The following is a 15,277-nucleotide window of genomic DNA, read 5'->3' as shown; positions in this document are numbered from 1 at the left end:
ATAATATTTTTTATGGCTCTTTATAGAGATTAGCAAATTGCCCACCCAAGGGACTATGCTTTGTTTGAAGATTGAAAAAAAAAACAAAAACTGGTTTTCTACCAAAAATCTAATTTTCCACTTATAAACTATTCGAGTGCGTGATAGGTGGCAGGCGCGGTGCCAGGGGCTGAGGACAGTGATGAGCAAGGCCAGTCCCGGCCTTCCCGAGGAGCGCAGCAAGATTGGGTGGGTAGAGGAGACCACACGCAACAGGCGCCAGCGGCCGGCCGGGAGCACCGCGCGCCCTTTTGGGAAGAGTGGAAGGAGGGAGCTGTTTGCGAGCACCGGGAAGGTCTCGAGGCAAAGCAACGCTTGCCCTGAGTCTTGCGGAATGAGTAAGGGTTTTGGCACCGAATCTATGTTTATATTACTGTGATTTTCTGGCCTTTTATCAGAAAAAAAGTTTCCCACTCTTGGCACAGCGAACCTTGATGGCGTCGCAAGTCCCCAACGTCGTAAGTCTCTTTCCATCACTTCCAAGAAGCAGGAGTGAGGAGGTCTCCGCGACCTCAGGGGCAGGATCTGGGGGTCGGGGAGCGCCCAGGACCGCACCGAAGAAGGCAGGCGGTTACCTGAGCGCGGGGCCCGCCGTCTCCCCGGGAACCGAAGGCGAGACCGGCCCCGGGGGAGAGGGAAGGCACCCGGGGTGCCGTTCTGGGGCAGTCCGCTCGGCTCGGCCAGGGTGGGCTGGGGGAGGCGGTGAGGGAGCCCGGCTGCCCGGCGCGCGGGGTAAGAGCGCAGCCCGCGAGAGGGCTCCGCGGGGAGGTGGGCTCGGCGGCAGGGGACCCCAGGGGGCGGGCGGGGGGCGGAGCTCCGGGGCCAGGGCTCCGCGGCGGCCCGGAGGGTCTGAGGGGGCGCCCGGAGGCAGAGCACGCCTCTTCAAGACCGTGATCTTGGCATCGGGGAGCGGGTCCCGCGCGCCGTCCTGCGCTCAGCCCGAACCCCTCCTCGCGGAGACCCACAGCCGAGGGTCCGGCCAGGGAGGGACGCCCGGGCCAGGGCGTCAGGTAGGACCGAGGGGCGGAGGAGGGAGGGCTCCTCCAGTGGAGGAGGGGCCGTGGCATGATTTGGGGGCCACGGGCTCGGAGACCGAACAAGGGGCGCACGCCAGAGCAGCGTGGACCTGGAGGCACTGGGCCGGGGGTGGGAGGGCCTTGGCTGTTCAGTTACTCCCAGAAGGGGCGGTGGGCAGCTCCTAGCGGATGAACGGGAGAGCGGGCTACAGCAGCTGCTGTGTCTGCCTTTGACACGGTCAGAAAGAACTCTTTTTCCGTGTGCTTAAAGGGGAGCAGGCAGCTTTCCAGCGTGTTTGCATACGGAACGGGGGGCACAGAGTCAGTACCCTTCCAACTGGGTCCGAGTCCCTTCGCAGGATCCCTGGTCCAGGATGCCTTTGGGACCTCGACTTAGTGACACCAAATGACGTGATGGTGTCAGTCCGCAGACCCTCGATCTCCTGCCTCGATAGTCCTTGGTGGAGGGAAGGGAACATATCAGATTGATGCAGTCTTTTTATAATTATTATTTTAAAATCATGGTTTTTAATATATAATGCGTGCAAGTGAATACAAAAATTCACTTTCTAGAGATAATGCCTATACTAGCATTAGTGTCTCTTCGTGCCTTCGGTTTGTTTTTTGTTTGTTTGGATGGTTGGTTTTTTCCCCGGAATCTTGACTACCCTAGCTGTTCTCTTCCCTCCTTTTGAGTCTTTATCCCACCTCCTGCCTAATGAAACTACCGGAAGAAAATAGCATCGCGACTGCTGCACATCCCTTAATCTCCAGAGTCTCTGCTCACACTTCTCTGCAGCCCTCAAATGTCCTTCACCAAGGTGGACCTGGGGGTGGGGTCGAACGGCAAGAGCCTTGTTTTGCCTTAACTCTTCCAGTGATCCAAAGTAAAGGGCTTTGGGAAGAGTCTGTCAAGTCTACACCCACTTGTTCTTTCTCCTAAATAGAATTTAATGCATGTATTTAATGTACTCCAAATGCAGGTTAAGTTGAGTCAGACACTGAGGGAAATTAATAAATGATATTTCCTGAAGTGTTCTAGATTTTCAGAAATCCACACCTTGCTAAATCCAGTCCCTTAAAGATGGACTTCCTTCCATCACTGTCTCCCCACCCACCACGACCAACAGAGTGGCATGCAGTAGGCTTTCCCTCTGCAGGAACCTAGGAGGTTTTATTTATTATTTATTTATTTATTTATTTGAAAGATTTATTTTTTATTTATTTCTTTCCCCTACTCCCCCCCCCCAGTTGTCTGCTGTCTGTGTCCATTCACTGTGTGTTCTTTTGTGACCGCTTCTATCCTTATCAGTGGCACCGGGAATCTGTGTTTCCTTTTTTGTTGCATCATCTTGTTGTGTCATCTTGTTGTGTCAGCTCTCCGTGTGTGCAGCGCCATTCTTGGGCAAGCTGCACTTTCTTTTGCGCTGGGCATCTCTCCTTATGGGGTGCACTCCTTGTACCTGGGGCTCCCTTACGCGGGAGACACCCCTGCATGGCAGGGCACTCCTTGTGAGCATCAGCACTGCACATGGGCCAGCTCCACACCGGTCAAGGAGGCCCCGGGTTTGAACCGCGGACCTGGGAGGTTTTATATCTGCCTCCCAGCAGCCCTGTAAAGAGCTTAATAACATAGGTTTGTTGTAGGCAAAGGTAGAGGGTTGGTGGGATGTAGAAGAGGGGGCTAGAGTAGAACAGGGAAGTACAAGGAGAGGAATAGACTGAGACCCATGCATGGAAAAGAAGACTCTTGGAGTTGAAGGCCCTGGGAGAGCTGTCATGTAGTAATATGCCCTAGATAATTTTGCTAAGAGAGCATACTTGTGACTTACTTGTTGCCAACAATCAGTACAATCAACTGTTTTCCAGGGCTTTGTCTATGCAAGGCCAGAACTGGTTTAAAAGTTGAAAAAAATCAGCAAATCAGCCCATTTTCAGTCTATATGTTAAAATAGACGTGGTTTAAATTATTTTTACTGATTTAACAGGTTCTTTTGGAGTTGTGAAGACTTTTCAGAATAACTTTACAGCTACTGTAGTCACCATATTTCCCTTCATTTCATTTTGTTTTTTCATGTTGCATGACTGTGCCCTCGATCCCACACATGATAGAAAGTTGACATTGGTTAGAAGCTAGCACTTCTATGAGGCCTTTTGGAATTGCGGATTGTGGCAAATTAGAAAGTAAAGACTGCTCCTTGTGGTTAGGTACAGACATAATAAAGAGGAATGGGCTGAGTACAAATTTGAGACTGGTAAGGAATTGAGAATTATTCTTAAGAGAGCAGGGCAATGAACAAGAGGTTAAAGAATCATTCATCATTCAAGCATTCATTCATTCATTCAAAATTTTATAGTACCTTACTATATATCAATCACTGGAGACAAAATGGTGAATAAAGTTAGGCAAGTTGCCTGCTCTCCTGGAGCTTACATATGTTTTAGGGAGACAAATGCTAGTAAAATAGCTAAATATTAAATATGTAATTGCAAACTAAGATACGGTCTTTAAAAGAAAGAAACAAAGTTCTTTGAAGGATGTCTAGAAACTAGACCACAAGACCAAGGAAGGCTTTCCCAAGGAGCCCCCTTAAGCTTAAATTCAAGGGTGGGTGGGAATGAGGGGATATATTTTGCGATAGGATCCAAATCTAACAGGAATCACAGTTTGTTCCAAGTAACCAAGATACCTCACTGCCATGTACTGCTTGCCATTTTGGGTGTGCACTTGTACAGAGTTGGCATTTCTAGCATTTTGAGAGAGGAGGCATTGTTACCACAGCACTGTTTATATTGTCTTGAGTTGTCATGGTATGCCATTGCTGTTATTCTTGCTTTTAAAATTAAATGTTTAGATTAACTTTATTAGTTTGTCAGTTTATTTTATTGTACACTATAAAATGCATACATTGCAGTTCACATGTGAATCATCCGTACTCCCATTGCCAAGGTAGATATGTGTGTAATCCCAATACCTAATTTAGCTTGTGCTGTGACAGTTCCTTGTTATCACTGAGTAATCTCCCAGAGGAAAACAGATGTTGCAGGTGGACTGCAGTATCTTCTCCCTCCCTTCCACTATTCTAATTGGGAGGTTGCCAAAATTTTTAGTTACCCTAATGCTGCATGTACCTCTTCAAAGTGTCATTATAGCCCATAGGTAAAGAAAGGAAAACAATACTAATTGCAAGTAAAAGGACAATATATCTCACAGTATAGCAATATGAGGTGTTCTAACCAGGTAACATATTTCATTAGCAAATAAATATTTTCATTCATTCAACTTTATTTGCAGTAAACCTTCTATGTGCCCAGCACTGTGCTAGATACTACCAAAAAAATGGATTAATAAGGCCAAGTCACAACACTGGAGGAAAGCAGAAGTCTAAGAAGGGGTACTCATCCATGCAAGGGTAGTAAAGTCTTGTGGTTGCTGTAATGGAAGCATAATCAGGGTACAGTGATGTACAAGGGAGGGGAGTGGCCAATTTTACCAAAGGGAGGAAGGCTCACGAAAGGGTTCACAGAGGACATAACGCTTGAGTTCAATCCTGAAAAGTGAGATGTTCCACCAAATAGACAAAGGGGAGGGGATATTATACGAGAAAGACAAATGTGAGAACAAAAGAAAACAATACAAAGAATAATCAAAACAAAAATTGAGGTATAAAACAGCATGTCAAGTTCTGGGATCTGCAAGTGATTGCAAGGGCTGATACATAAAGAGTATTTGGAGATGTGACTGGAGAGGTGGACAGGCCAGGTCACAGAGGGCCTGCATGCCATCATGTGGATAGCATGGTGGGTAAAGTATGGACTCTGGGGTCATACAGACCGAGGGTTGGGTCATGGCCCTGCCACTTGGTGGCTGTGAGCCCTCAGTAAAGGGACTTAGCTTCAGTAAATAATTGTAATGGAGATGATACTTCTCTCATAGAGTAACTGCAGGGATTAAGTTAAGGCCGACAGAAGCCCACTCATTAATGACTAGCATTTTTGTTTAGAGTGTTTGGATGGTAGGTTGAAGGGGAGTAAGTTTGGAGCAGAGAGGTCACTTAAAAATATAACCATCCAGTCAGTGTGATGATGGCCTGAACTATGGTAACTGTGGCAGCAGCCACGGAGAGAAGGATCCAAATGCCTGAGACGTCTCTGAGGTGGAATCCACAGAGAACTCAATTACCTGCTAGATGTGGGCAGTGAGGAGGAGGGCGGGGAACAATGATGCCTCAGATTCTGGTCTCTCCTGCTTTGGCCCTAAAATCCAAGTGACTTTAGGATAAATGAAAAAAGCTTGGAATCTGCCACAATCTTAGGGATCCAGGGATCAGAAATCTAGGAAGCACATAAGTTCAGAGGACTTTATGGTTGGTACCAAAAAGAGCTGTCTTTCTGATTCTGAAGACCTCTTGACAACTTCTTTGTCATGAAATAAAATAGGACCAAGGAGATATGATTGACCAAGCTATATTAGTCAGGGTTCTCTTGGGAAACAGAATCAACAGGAGATATCTATAAATAATATAAGATTTTATAAAATTCTTTCATGTGACAGTGAGGATGGATGAGTCCAAATTCCACAGGCTGCAAACCAAGGACTCCCATGAAGGTCCTTGATGAGTTCCCAGGAGTCTCTCTCTCTCTCTTTCTCTATCTGTCTCTCTCTCATTTCTAGGAGGCTTTCATTTTCGGGTGAATAAACAATGGACTTTACTCATTTGCCATTGTCCTGAACTGGCACATTTCACACTTATCCATGCCTGGTCATTTTGGTTCAACTCTTGACTGACACTACCTTGATTGATTTTTTTCCTATTTTTTTCTCAAAAGTCTTTCCACAATTCAATAAGCACTTGTTGAGGTGCTTTGTGAACTTTATTAAAGTCCGTGAGAATTAGAGAAATTAGCTGGTCTCTATTTTGCAATGCAGTGCAGCCTTGGTAACCACATCATCCACTCATAAGACAGAAAATAGCCAAGACATATATGATGGTGTTTGTTGAAAGGTTGCCAGGAGCTTTATTCCTTTTTCATCACCATATGTGGATACTGGGAAATGCTGATTGCATGTGTACCATCCGGTTCAGTTGCTTTAAACCACTGAAATGAACAGACATTATAAGGCAGGGCCAAATGAGTGAGATGGCAAAATATGAAATGAGGAAAGCTAAGATCTACCTCAGCAACGGACATTCTAGAGCAGGGGTTCATAACCAGGGTGGAGTCTGTGGAAAGATTTCAGGGGGTCCGTAAGCTTGAATTGAAAAAAAAAACAACTTATTATCTTTATTTGCTCTGACCTCTAACTGAAATCTAGCATTCCCTTCATTTATGAATGTATGCAATAAATTACAGTAGTATTCATTTCATATCACATTACAATCATTGCATATCTTGAAAAATCACTTACGCTTATCCATACTTTGAAATTATGCTAGTTGTTAGACCTGATGCTAATTGTCATAAAACTATCTACCTCTACATTCTGAGAAGGGGTTCATGGTTTTCACCTGACTGGCAAAGGGTTCCATGGACCAAAAACAGTTAAGAATGCCTAATCTAGAGTTTCTTTAAAAGTGGAATTTCTATCTTTATGACCTTGAGCAAAGTACTTCACCTTTTTGTAGGTGGATATTCCTTTGATAAAACTGAGCTGATGTCTCCTTCAAAGGGTGGTTGTAAGATGTAAATGAGCCACGTATGGAAAGTGCTCAACAAAATACCTGACATATACCAGGTGCTTAACCTGGTCAGACCCTTTGGCTCAGCTAGTCCTGGAGGACTTTCCTTATATTTAAAAAGCAGGAGGAATGAAGATTTCTTGGGTTAAGAAGCCTGAATTAATTGGCTTTAATGTGTTTCTCATCTATAATTGATTTTTCCCCCTCTGTGGAAACCTGTTTTCCTCCACCCTCAGGGAGTGCTTATCAGTGATGATGAGGGCAAAGGTAACATGATACCTGCAGAGAGGAATCTAATTTTAGCCATTCTTCTTCCAACAAGTCACACACGCATAAGCAAATTAATAAGAAATAGAGAATGAAGTGAACTGACTCCTTTCTCCCAGAATCTCTATTGGCCTTGCATGTTTCTTGCTTGTTTATCTGTTGTTTTTAAAGTAGAAAGAGGGAAAGAAGCTCAAAGGGACTGTCATGTTTTCCCCAAAACCGAGAGTTGTTTGTCCTTAGGAAAAAAGTTTTGTTTTTCTCCTCTTAGTAGAAGTTGATGATCGGAAGAATGACCACATCTTCCATATATTCTTTCTAAATATTCTGTAGTTCTGTAATTCGACAAGAATCAAGTGAGCTGTGTGTCTGGCATTGAGCTGGCATTGGTGCTGAGAGATGCCGGCTGTGGCACTCAGGTTCTCCACATTGGTAAGCTCTTGTTGAGGCAGGTGGGTGGGAAGGGGAAGGAGGGTGCCACCTGCTGCTCCCAGCTATAAGCCAGCCGAGGTGAAGAGCTGGGGGAGAAGCAGTGGGGGCAGTGTGGAGAACGGGGAGGGGGCTGCAGGCCTCTGATCCCCACCACAACCTCAGGCTCCCGGCCCATCAACCTGTGAGCTCCTTCAAGTCCGGATCCAAGTCTGCTGAGAGGCTGTACAGTATACAGTGGGTAAAAGCCTGGGCTCCGCAGTTAGGCTGCCTGACCTTGTATCCCAGCCCTACAGCTTCCTAGCTGTGTGACCTTGGCAAGTTGTTTAACCGCTCTGCTCCAGTTTCCTTATCTACAATCTGGAGTTATTAACGTTACCTACTTTGTTGGTTGTTAAAAGGTTTATATGAGCTAATACATATTGTTCAAACACATCAAGGGCAGACAGCATGTTTCAATCAATGCTGAAGTCCCAGAATCCAGGGTAGTGCCTAGTACCCTGGAAGAGCTCAATGAACCCATCAAAGAATGAGTGAGTGAGCGAATTAATTAATGAATGAACAAATCTCAATACGTAGACTGATTTAGCAGTCAGTGATTGACAGAGCACTTTCCATCTCAGGAGATGGATAGGACAGGTATTACCAACTCCATTTTACAAATGAGGAAACCAGATCCCTGAAAGCTGCCTGGCTTACCAAAGAAAGCACAACTATAAATGACAGACCTGGTTATGTTCTTGATTCTATTTACTCCTGGTATTCTGCTCTTCCCACTATCTGGCTGCCTCTCATCTTAGGCAGGTTTCATGGCACTCAAAGGATAGCCACCGGCAAAAATGAGCACACATGGCTTATTTAGTTTTCTCTCTTACTGTGACTATACCTAGTTAAGTTGTAACTTCGAATTAAAACATGAAGTTTGGGGGGTTTCTACTATTTTTTTTTCAAACAGTGCTATTTTATGAGAAGGAATTGTTTATAAGTGTGATAGTAGCAGCAAATCATGAAGGAAAATATTGACAGATTTTATTACATGAACATTTAAAGTATTTGTATATAAAAGTCATAATTAAATAAAAGGGAAAATGAACTTGAAAACTTTGCAGCACCTCTATCAAAAGCTTAAAATTCTCAATATATAAATAGCTCAAGGAACTTAATAGGAAGAGCATTAAGACCACGATTTCAAAAGCTTGGGCAAAGGATCGAATGGTTTTTGAATGAGGAGAAACACATGGTTGGTGAACTTCTAAACGTATTTAACTTTATTTGAATAAAGAAATAGACATTTTAAAAAATGATATACCAGTCTGTCTATCAAAATATCAAGATTTTATAGCTAATGCTGGTAAAGTGGAATAAAATTGGTATTCATAATTAATTTGTGGAAAACAATGCCTTAAAACTTTTCATAGTCTTTGTCCAAGTAATTCAACTTCTGGAACTCTATCCTAAAGAAATCATCAGAAATATGGATTAAGACCTATGTTCACAGTTTTTATTCAGGAAAGTAAAACATGAAACAACCAATGTGTCCAATAATAAAAGAATCATTAAATAAATTATGGTAGGGTTGAAGCAGCATAGCAAGACTAGCAGTAACAGCATGAATGTCTTTACCCACTCACGACAACTATATTCTGCCACAGAAATATTGATGAGCTTAATTGTGGGATGCTGCACCAGACCCCACTGGAGTAATAAAATACATCACCAAAAAAATCTGAATTCTTTTTTTTTTAAAGATTCATTTATTTCTCCCCCCCCCCCCCCCCCCCATTGTTTTGCTTTTGCTGTGTCTGTTGTGTGCTGGTCTTCTCTTTTTAGGAGGTACTGGGAACTGAACCCGGGACCTCCCATGTGGGAGGGAGGCGTCCAATCACCTGAGCCACCTCTGCTCCCTGCTCCTTTGGGTCTCTTGGTTACATCATCTCACTTTGTCATCTTGTACATCAGCTTGCCATGCCCACCCTTCGTGCCAGCTTGCTGTCCTCTTTAGGAGGTACCGGGAACCAAACCCAGACCTCCCATGTGGTAGGCAGAAGCTCAGTTGCCTGAGCCACACCTGCTTTCCAAAATCTGAAGTCTTAAACACATGTAGCCCCAGGGGTTTCAGATAAGGGATTCTAGACCATATTTGTGAAAAACTTAGAACGGAGCTTGGCTTACAATAATCACTATATAAGTGTTATTTAAAATAAAATGGAATGGAATGGTATATCCATTTGGTGAACTATCAAACACACATACATATTTATAACCATCTCATGTTTTACACACATACACACACATACTCACATACATGTACACGGGTAAGTCTATAATGAAATACAGCAATATTTCATTATATAGATAATAGAGGTTATCTTTTGATGGGAATTAAAAGTAGTATTACTTTTTACATCCTGGTTTCTAACCCAAGAAGATATTAAAAATACAGATATATTAAAAATACTAAGTTTATGAGGGAGAGGGAGAAGTATATGCCTGAAGAGTCTGGGTAGACTGGTTCTGTCAAGGTGTCTGAGCAGAATCAGTCCCTAGTTCAGACCCATTCTCTACTGGACCAGGTGAGCTACTGAAGTATTTCATCTCCATTCACCAGCCTACGTAGTGGTGCTAATTACTCAGTACCTACTTCACGGGGTTATTCTGAGGAACAGCTGAGGCAGCACATGAAAAGCATCGGCACCCACTGGCAGCTTCCTTCCCTTTCCTCTGCCTTTCCTACTTCTGTCTCTACTCCATAGACTGAAAGTTCTCAATAAGAAAATGATCTGAATCCTGAAGAATGTATTTTAAAACCCAAAAGTCACTTTTCAGTCAAATTATCAATGTGAAGAGGAGGCAACGATCTTTAGCAAAATCTTTTTTATCTTTTTTTAAAGACCTTCAGAACCAGAACCTTCATGTGTGCTTTTTAAAAAATGCTATATAGATGAAGTTATGTAAAATGTATTGAAATAACTAACCTAATAGTACCAAAATTATTTTGTTTTCAGTTTCAAGTTTACTTACTAGGCAAAGTATTTTTTATGTTCCTTGAAAATATCCATCTTTCTGTGTACACATTTCCTTTCCACCCTGCATTTAACTTATTTTGAGGCCTCAGATTTGCCCTTTCCTCCTTGTTTCATATTTTTTGTCAGTATGTTCTTTACCCTTCTAATTATTTCCTTAGTTCTTTCACATTTCTGTGCATTTTGACATTTCTTTCAATAGCTCCACTTTCCTTGCAGAATCTCCAGGATTCTCTTTATAAATTAATAACCCACATGCACATGTAGAAACTATTAATTTTGAGGTCAAGGCTAACTGGAGATCCAGTGTATATATTCTGAACCAATTTCTTGGCCAAGAAAAATTTCCAAATCCTCCAGCCCAAGCCATTCAAACTTTAAGGTGGGAGGTATCGTTAACAAGGAGCTTGCCGGGCTCCACCCCCAGAGACTGATTGAGTAGGTCTGGGTGGCCGGGTGCCTGTAGTTCTTACTCCCAAGTGACACTGGTGTTGCTGATCTTTTGGGTAGCACTGCTCTAATCTACCCCCTTCTTTAATTATGACCCCTCACATTGTATCTTTTTTTTTTATTTGAAACTTTTCATCTCTGAAAATCTTCAATTTTTAAAGTATTACATTCTTCTACCCTCTCATTTCTATGCTGTGCTTTATTTCTAGGAATAGTAATACCATAAGATTTTCTATCACTTTTTGAGCATTTATTAGTAATTGTGTTAGTACTTTATACATATTATGATTTCATCCTTTCAAGAACCCTGAGAGAAGGATATTATTATCTTCCTTTTAGAGACAGAAACTGAGGTCCTAGACCTCACAATTTGTAAGTGGTGAAACAAGTTCTCTTGGCCCTAAAGCCCAAGCTCTTCCTTTTTACTGCCCTGCCCCTTTCACATGGTGGTACATGATCACTCAGCATCCAGTCCACGTGCTTTCCCAGCCCTGTCCCCGCTTAGCTCCTGCCCAGTCCCCAATCTGGAACCCCCTGCATCCTCGTCAACTATCCAGATCTATCCCAGACTTCTACTCCAGGAAGCTTCCCCGCTGTGCCTGCATCCCACCCCCACTACATCCTAATTGTTCCTAGTTAAGCATTTAACACATGTGTTTGGTTTTTTGTTTTGCTTGTTTGTTTGTTTTCATACCAAGCGATTTTTTTTTCCATAACTGGATTTGGAACTCCCTTAAGGCAGGGCTCACCTGATGCATCTTCAGGTCACCCATGGAACAGCCATGGTGGGGGACTGATGGGCTCCTCCTGCCACTTGTCCTTTACTCCCTTGTTGAAATCAAGCCACACCAAAAGAAGGGAGGGAAAGGCTGTGTTTAGCCTTTCTTAATCTCCTTCCTTGCCTCGCAGCGGTGTGTGGTCTGCTAGCATTTGCCTTGTTGTCCCACACTGCCATGAGTCCCTGCTCTTGGCAGAGAAGTACCAGAAATAGAACCCTGGGTTCTTCTTGAGGTCTTCCAGACTCCTCCTCCAGTCCTTCCATCCTCACTCCAATTCCATTTCCATTGTTGTACTTCCCAGTACCACTCTGCATCCTTGTCTTCATCCCAGTATATGCCAAGAGTTCTCACCTGCCCATTCCCAGCTTGCACATTCATGTAGCTACTCTGTGCCCCAAAAACAAAATTTATTGAGCACCAGCACGGTGGGACACATAGTACTTTATTTGATCTGTTCACGTTCATTATTCTGTTATTCTCTCTCTTCCTTTCCCTCTCTGTCCCTTTTTTCTTCTCTTCCAAAGATATTTTAAGTACATGTCCTTTTATTATACTGGGGGGTGCTGTCAACTCACTATGATAGCACCCAACTTACATGTCCCAAGGCTTTTCATCTTCTTTTTGTAATTTTTCCCAAGCTTCTCATTATTTTCTTGTCCACAGAGCACCTGGGCCTCAGGGTAAAGGGATGAGATTGCTCCTGGAACTTTCATTTCCCCTGCCCATTTAGCATGAAAGTGTCTGATGTGTTTGCCTTACAGCCTCACGTAGCTACACTGCTGAACGGGCCCAACCACTATTCACATAATTTTAGATTCTATTCATTTTCTTGTTTGAAAGCTTTTTCCTGGCCCATATTTGTGAATTAGCTTTGTGGAAATCCTGATGGTTTCCGTCAGTGTCACCTGTGATCTGAACGCCCTCTCTTTGGTGTTTTATGCCATGTGCTGTTCTTGAAAGCTTTTATAGGGGAATTCTAGAAAAAATCATTCTGAGACCATTTATTTAGTGTTTACAATGTGTCAGGCATTGTGCTAAGCATTTTTCACACATTCTAATTTTAATCTTGCCAAACTATGGGCAGGTATTATCTGCATACAAATGTGGAAACTAGGTTTCTTGAGGTTAAGTGACTTGCCTGACAACCTGGATTCAAACCAAGGTCAAATAATTCCAAAGCCTATAGTCTAAATCTACTTTATAGGAGCTTTCCCCTATCTTTCAAAAAATGAAAGGATTTTAGCAAAAACTTAGGAAAAGTACTATCATACACTCTTGTGAGAATATAAATGGGAACACTCTATCTGGAGGGCAATTTGGCAGTATATATTAAGAACTTTTAAAATGTTCTTACCCTTGAATCTAACAATTCCCATGCTTGAATTTATGCTAACAAAATAATCACAAATATGTGCAAAGATATAACCATAAGGAAGATCAGAGCCACAATATATATAACATGAAATATTTGAAACAGTTTCATTATTTAACAGAAGGGAATCGGCCAAATAAAATATAATACAGAGACAAAGAAATACAAAGTAGCAATTATAAATTATGTGGAAAAAGACCTTTAAAAAGGCACAGAAATGTGTTTTTAATATGGTAACATACCATAGGGTTCCAGATTAAATTCATTTTTATAAAAAGAGATACTATGAAACAGATTTAAAGAGAAATGTATAGCTAGAGAAGTAGCTATGTAGCCTGGAAAATGTTTTAAGAGATACATAAAAAAGTGTGAAGAGTAGTGAGAATAAGAGGGTGGAATTTTGACTTTTTTTTCTTTTTTATCTTTTTCACTATGCAATAATTACTTTTAAAAATTGACATTAAAGTTTTTGTTCTTTTTTTTTAATTAGAAAAAATTTCTGCTTTTCTTGTTTTAATTTAACATGTGAAGTCTTTAGCGACCCATCTTGGTCATTTCCTCTGTTGATGTTTTATGCTGTTGACTCCTCTGAAGGTTCTTTTTGCCCACCTACCTACCTGCCAGGCTGAACTTGGGAAGAGAAGGTCATGTGTATTGGAAATATTTGCATGAAATCGAGCTCTTGTTTGGCGTTGTGTATCCTTGTGTGGTTCAGGTGAGTCATGGCTTGTTTGCTCAAATCCTTGTCTTGGTCTAAATTAAGTGTCCTCTCTTCCTCCCTCCATTACCTGGTAATGTGAACCCCATAGCCCTTATTTTTTGACTCCCAGGTAGAAGCCTCACTCCCACTGGGAAGGAAATTCCACAGGTTTTAAAAATTATTATTATTACTACAAGATCTCTGACCATTGTTCATATTTACCAGGGTTTCCGTTTTATATTGGTAATTTCCCCCACAACCAGGCAAGCATTTCCACAGATGCTAAGTTCTACCTTCTAGTTTCTTTAATAATTTTCTTTTTAAAATGCAGGTTTTCATTAGCCTTTTCTCTTTAACCCAGCGTGCTTTGGTTTCCTGACCAGGTCACCTGCCAACTGCATTGTGCTGTTGACTCATATGGATCTCCAATATTCCTCACGTTGCCTTCCTTCCTCCCAGACTTCAAGGTGTTGTTGCAAATGCCTTCGTTCTTTCTTCAGCTTTCTGTTCTCCTCTTATTCCTTTGATCATCTCTCTGTGGGCTTCCTTCATTGATCCCCTTTCATCCTCTTCCACTTACCTGTCTCTCATCTATTTGTATGCTCCATAGACTGCTCCAACTGGTAATTCTTAGTCACATCACTGAAGCCTATGATTTGGGCCTGCCCTGAAGTTTTGTTGTTGCCGTTGCTGTTTTTAAGATCTTCTTTTGAAAACAAGTCTTATCACTTTTTGAATCCTGAGAGGGATGCAGAGCTTTCTAACTCATAACTTTTTCAATTGTAGAATGAACAGTTTGATCTCAGAAGATAAAATAACAAAACAAAGCATCATTAACATTCCCTATAAAAAAATAAAATATGGATTAAAAAAAGAGCAAGTTGTCTTTGTAAGGAAAAAATTATCGCTGACCAATTAAAAAAACATAGTGACACAACATTTCTACTTCTAGAAATGGATCCTAAGGAGAAATCAGACAAGAGTTAAAGAAGCATTTAAAATATATTGACAGGGAAGCGGACTTGGGCCAGTGGTTAGGGCGCCCGTCTACCACATGGGAGGTCTGCAGTTCAAACCCCGGGCCTCCTTGACCCGTGTGGAGCTGGCCCATGCACAGTGCTGATGCGCCAAGCAGGGGCGCAGGGGTGTCCCCTGCGTAGGGGAGCCCCACGCCCAAAGAGTGCGTCCTGTAAGGAGAGCCACCCAGTGAGAAAGAAAGTGCATCCTGCCCAAGAAGGGTGCCGCACACATGAAGAGCTAATGCAGGAAGATGAGGCAACAAAAAAAGAAACATAGATTCCCATGCTGCTGACAGCAACGGAGCAGACAAAGAAGAACCCGCAGCAAATGGACACAGAGAACAAACAACTGGGGGCGGGGTGAAGGGAAGAGAAATAAATAAAAATAAATCTTTAAAAAATATATATATTGACAGGGAGCAGATGTGGCTCAAGCAGTTAAGCACCTGCTTCCCATATTGTCAACAATTTTTCTTTATATTTAATTTTTCAAAATGTGGACTAG

The 15,277-nt window shown here is 42.4% G+C and overlaps 1 protein-coding gene across 1 annotated transcript in view; it reads left to right on the top strand.

Annotated features, from left to right (window-relative positions):
- Positions 1-884: 884 nt before the first annotated feature.
- Positions 885-15,277, top strand: part of CASR (calcium sensing receptor) — a 93,619-nt gene continuing 79,226 nt past the window's right edge. The window contains exon 1 of the mRNA XM_058295710.2: positions 885-1,049. The gene's annotated coding sequence lies outside the window, so the exon portion shown is untranslated. The remainder of the gene's footprint in view (positions 1,050-15,277) is intronic.

This window comes from Dasypus novemcinctus, chromosome 4, assembly GCF_030445035.2.
Source record: "Dasypus novemcinctus isolate mDasNov1 chromosome 4, mDasNov1.1.hap2, whole genome shotgun sequence".
Classification (NCBI taxonomy): domain Eukaryota; kingdom Metazoa; phylum Chordata; class Mammalia; order Cingulata; family Dasypodidae; genus Dasypus; species Dasypus novemcinctus.
The sequence above is the reverse complement of the archived record's forward strand: the minus strand, read 5'-3'. Positions and strand labels throughout refer to the sequence as shown.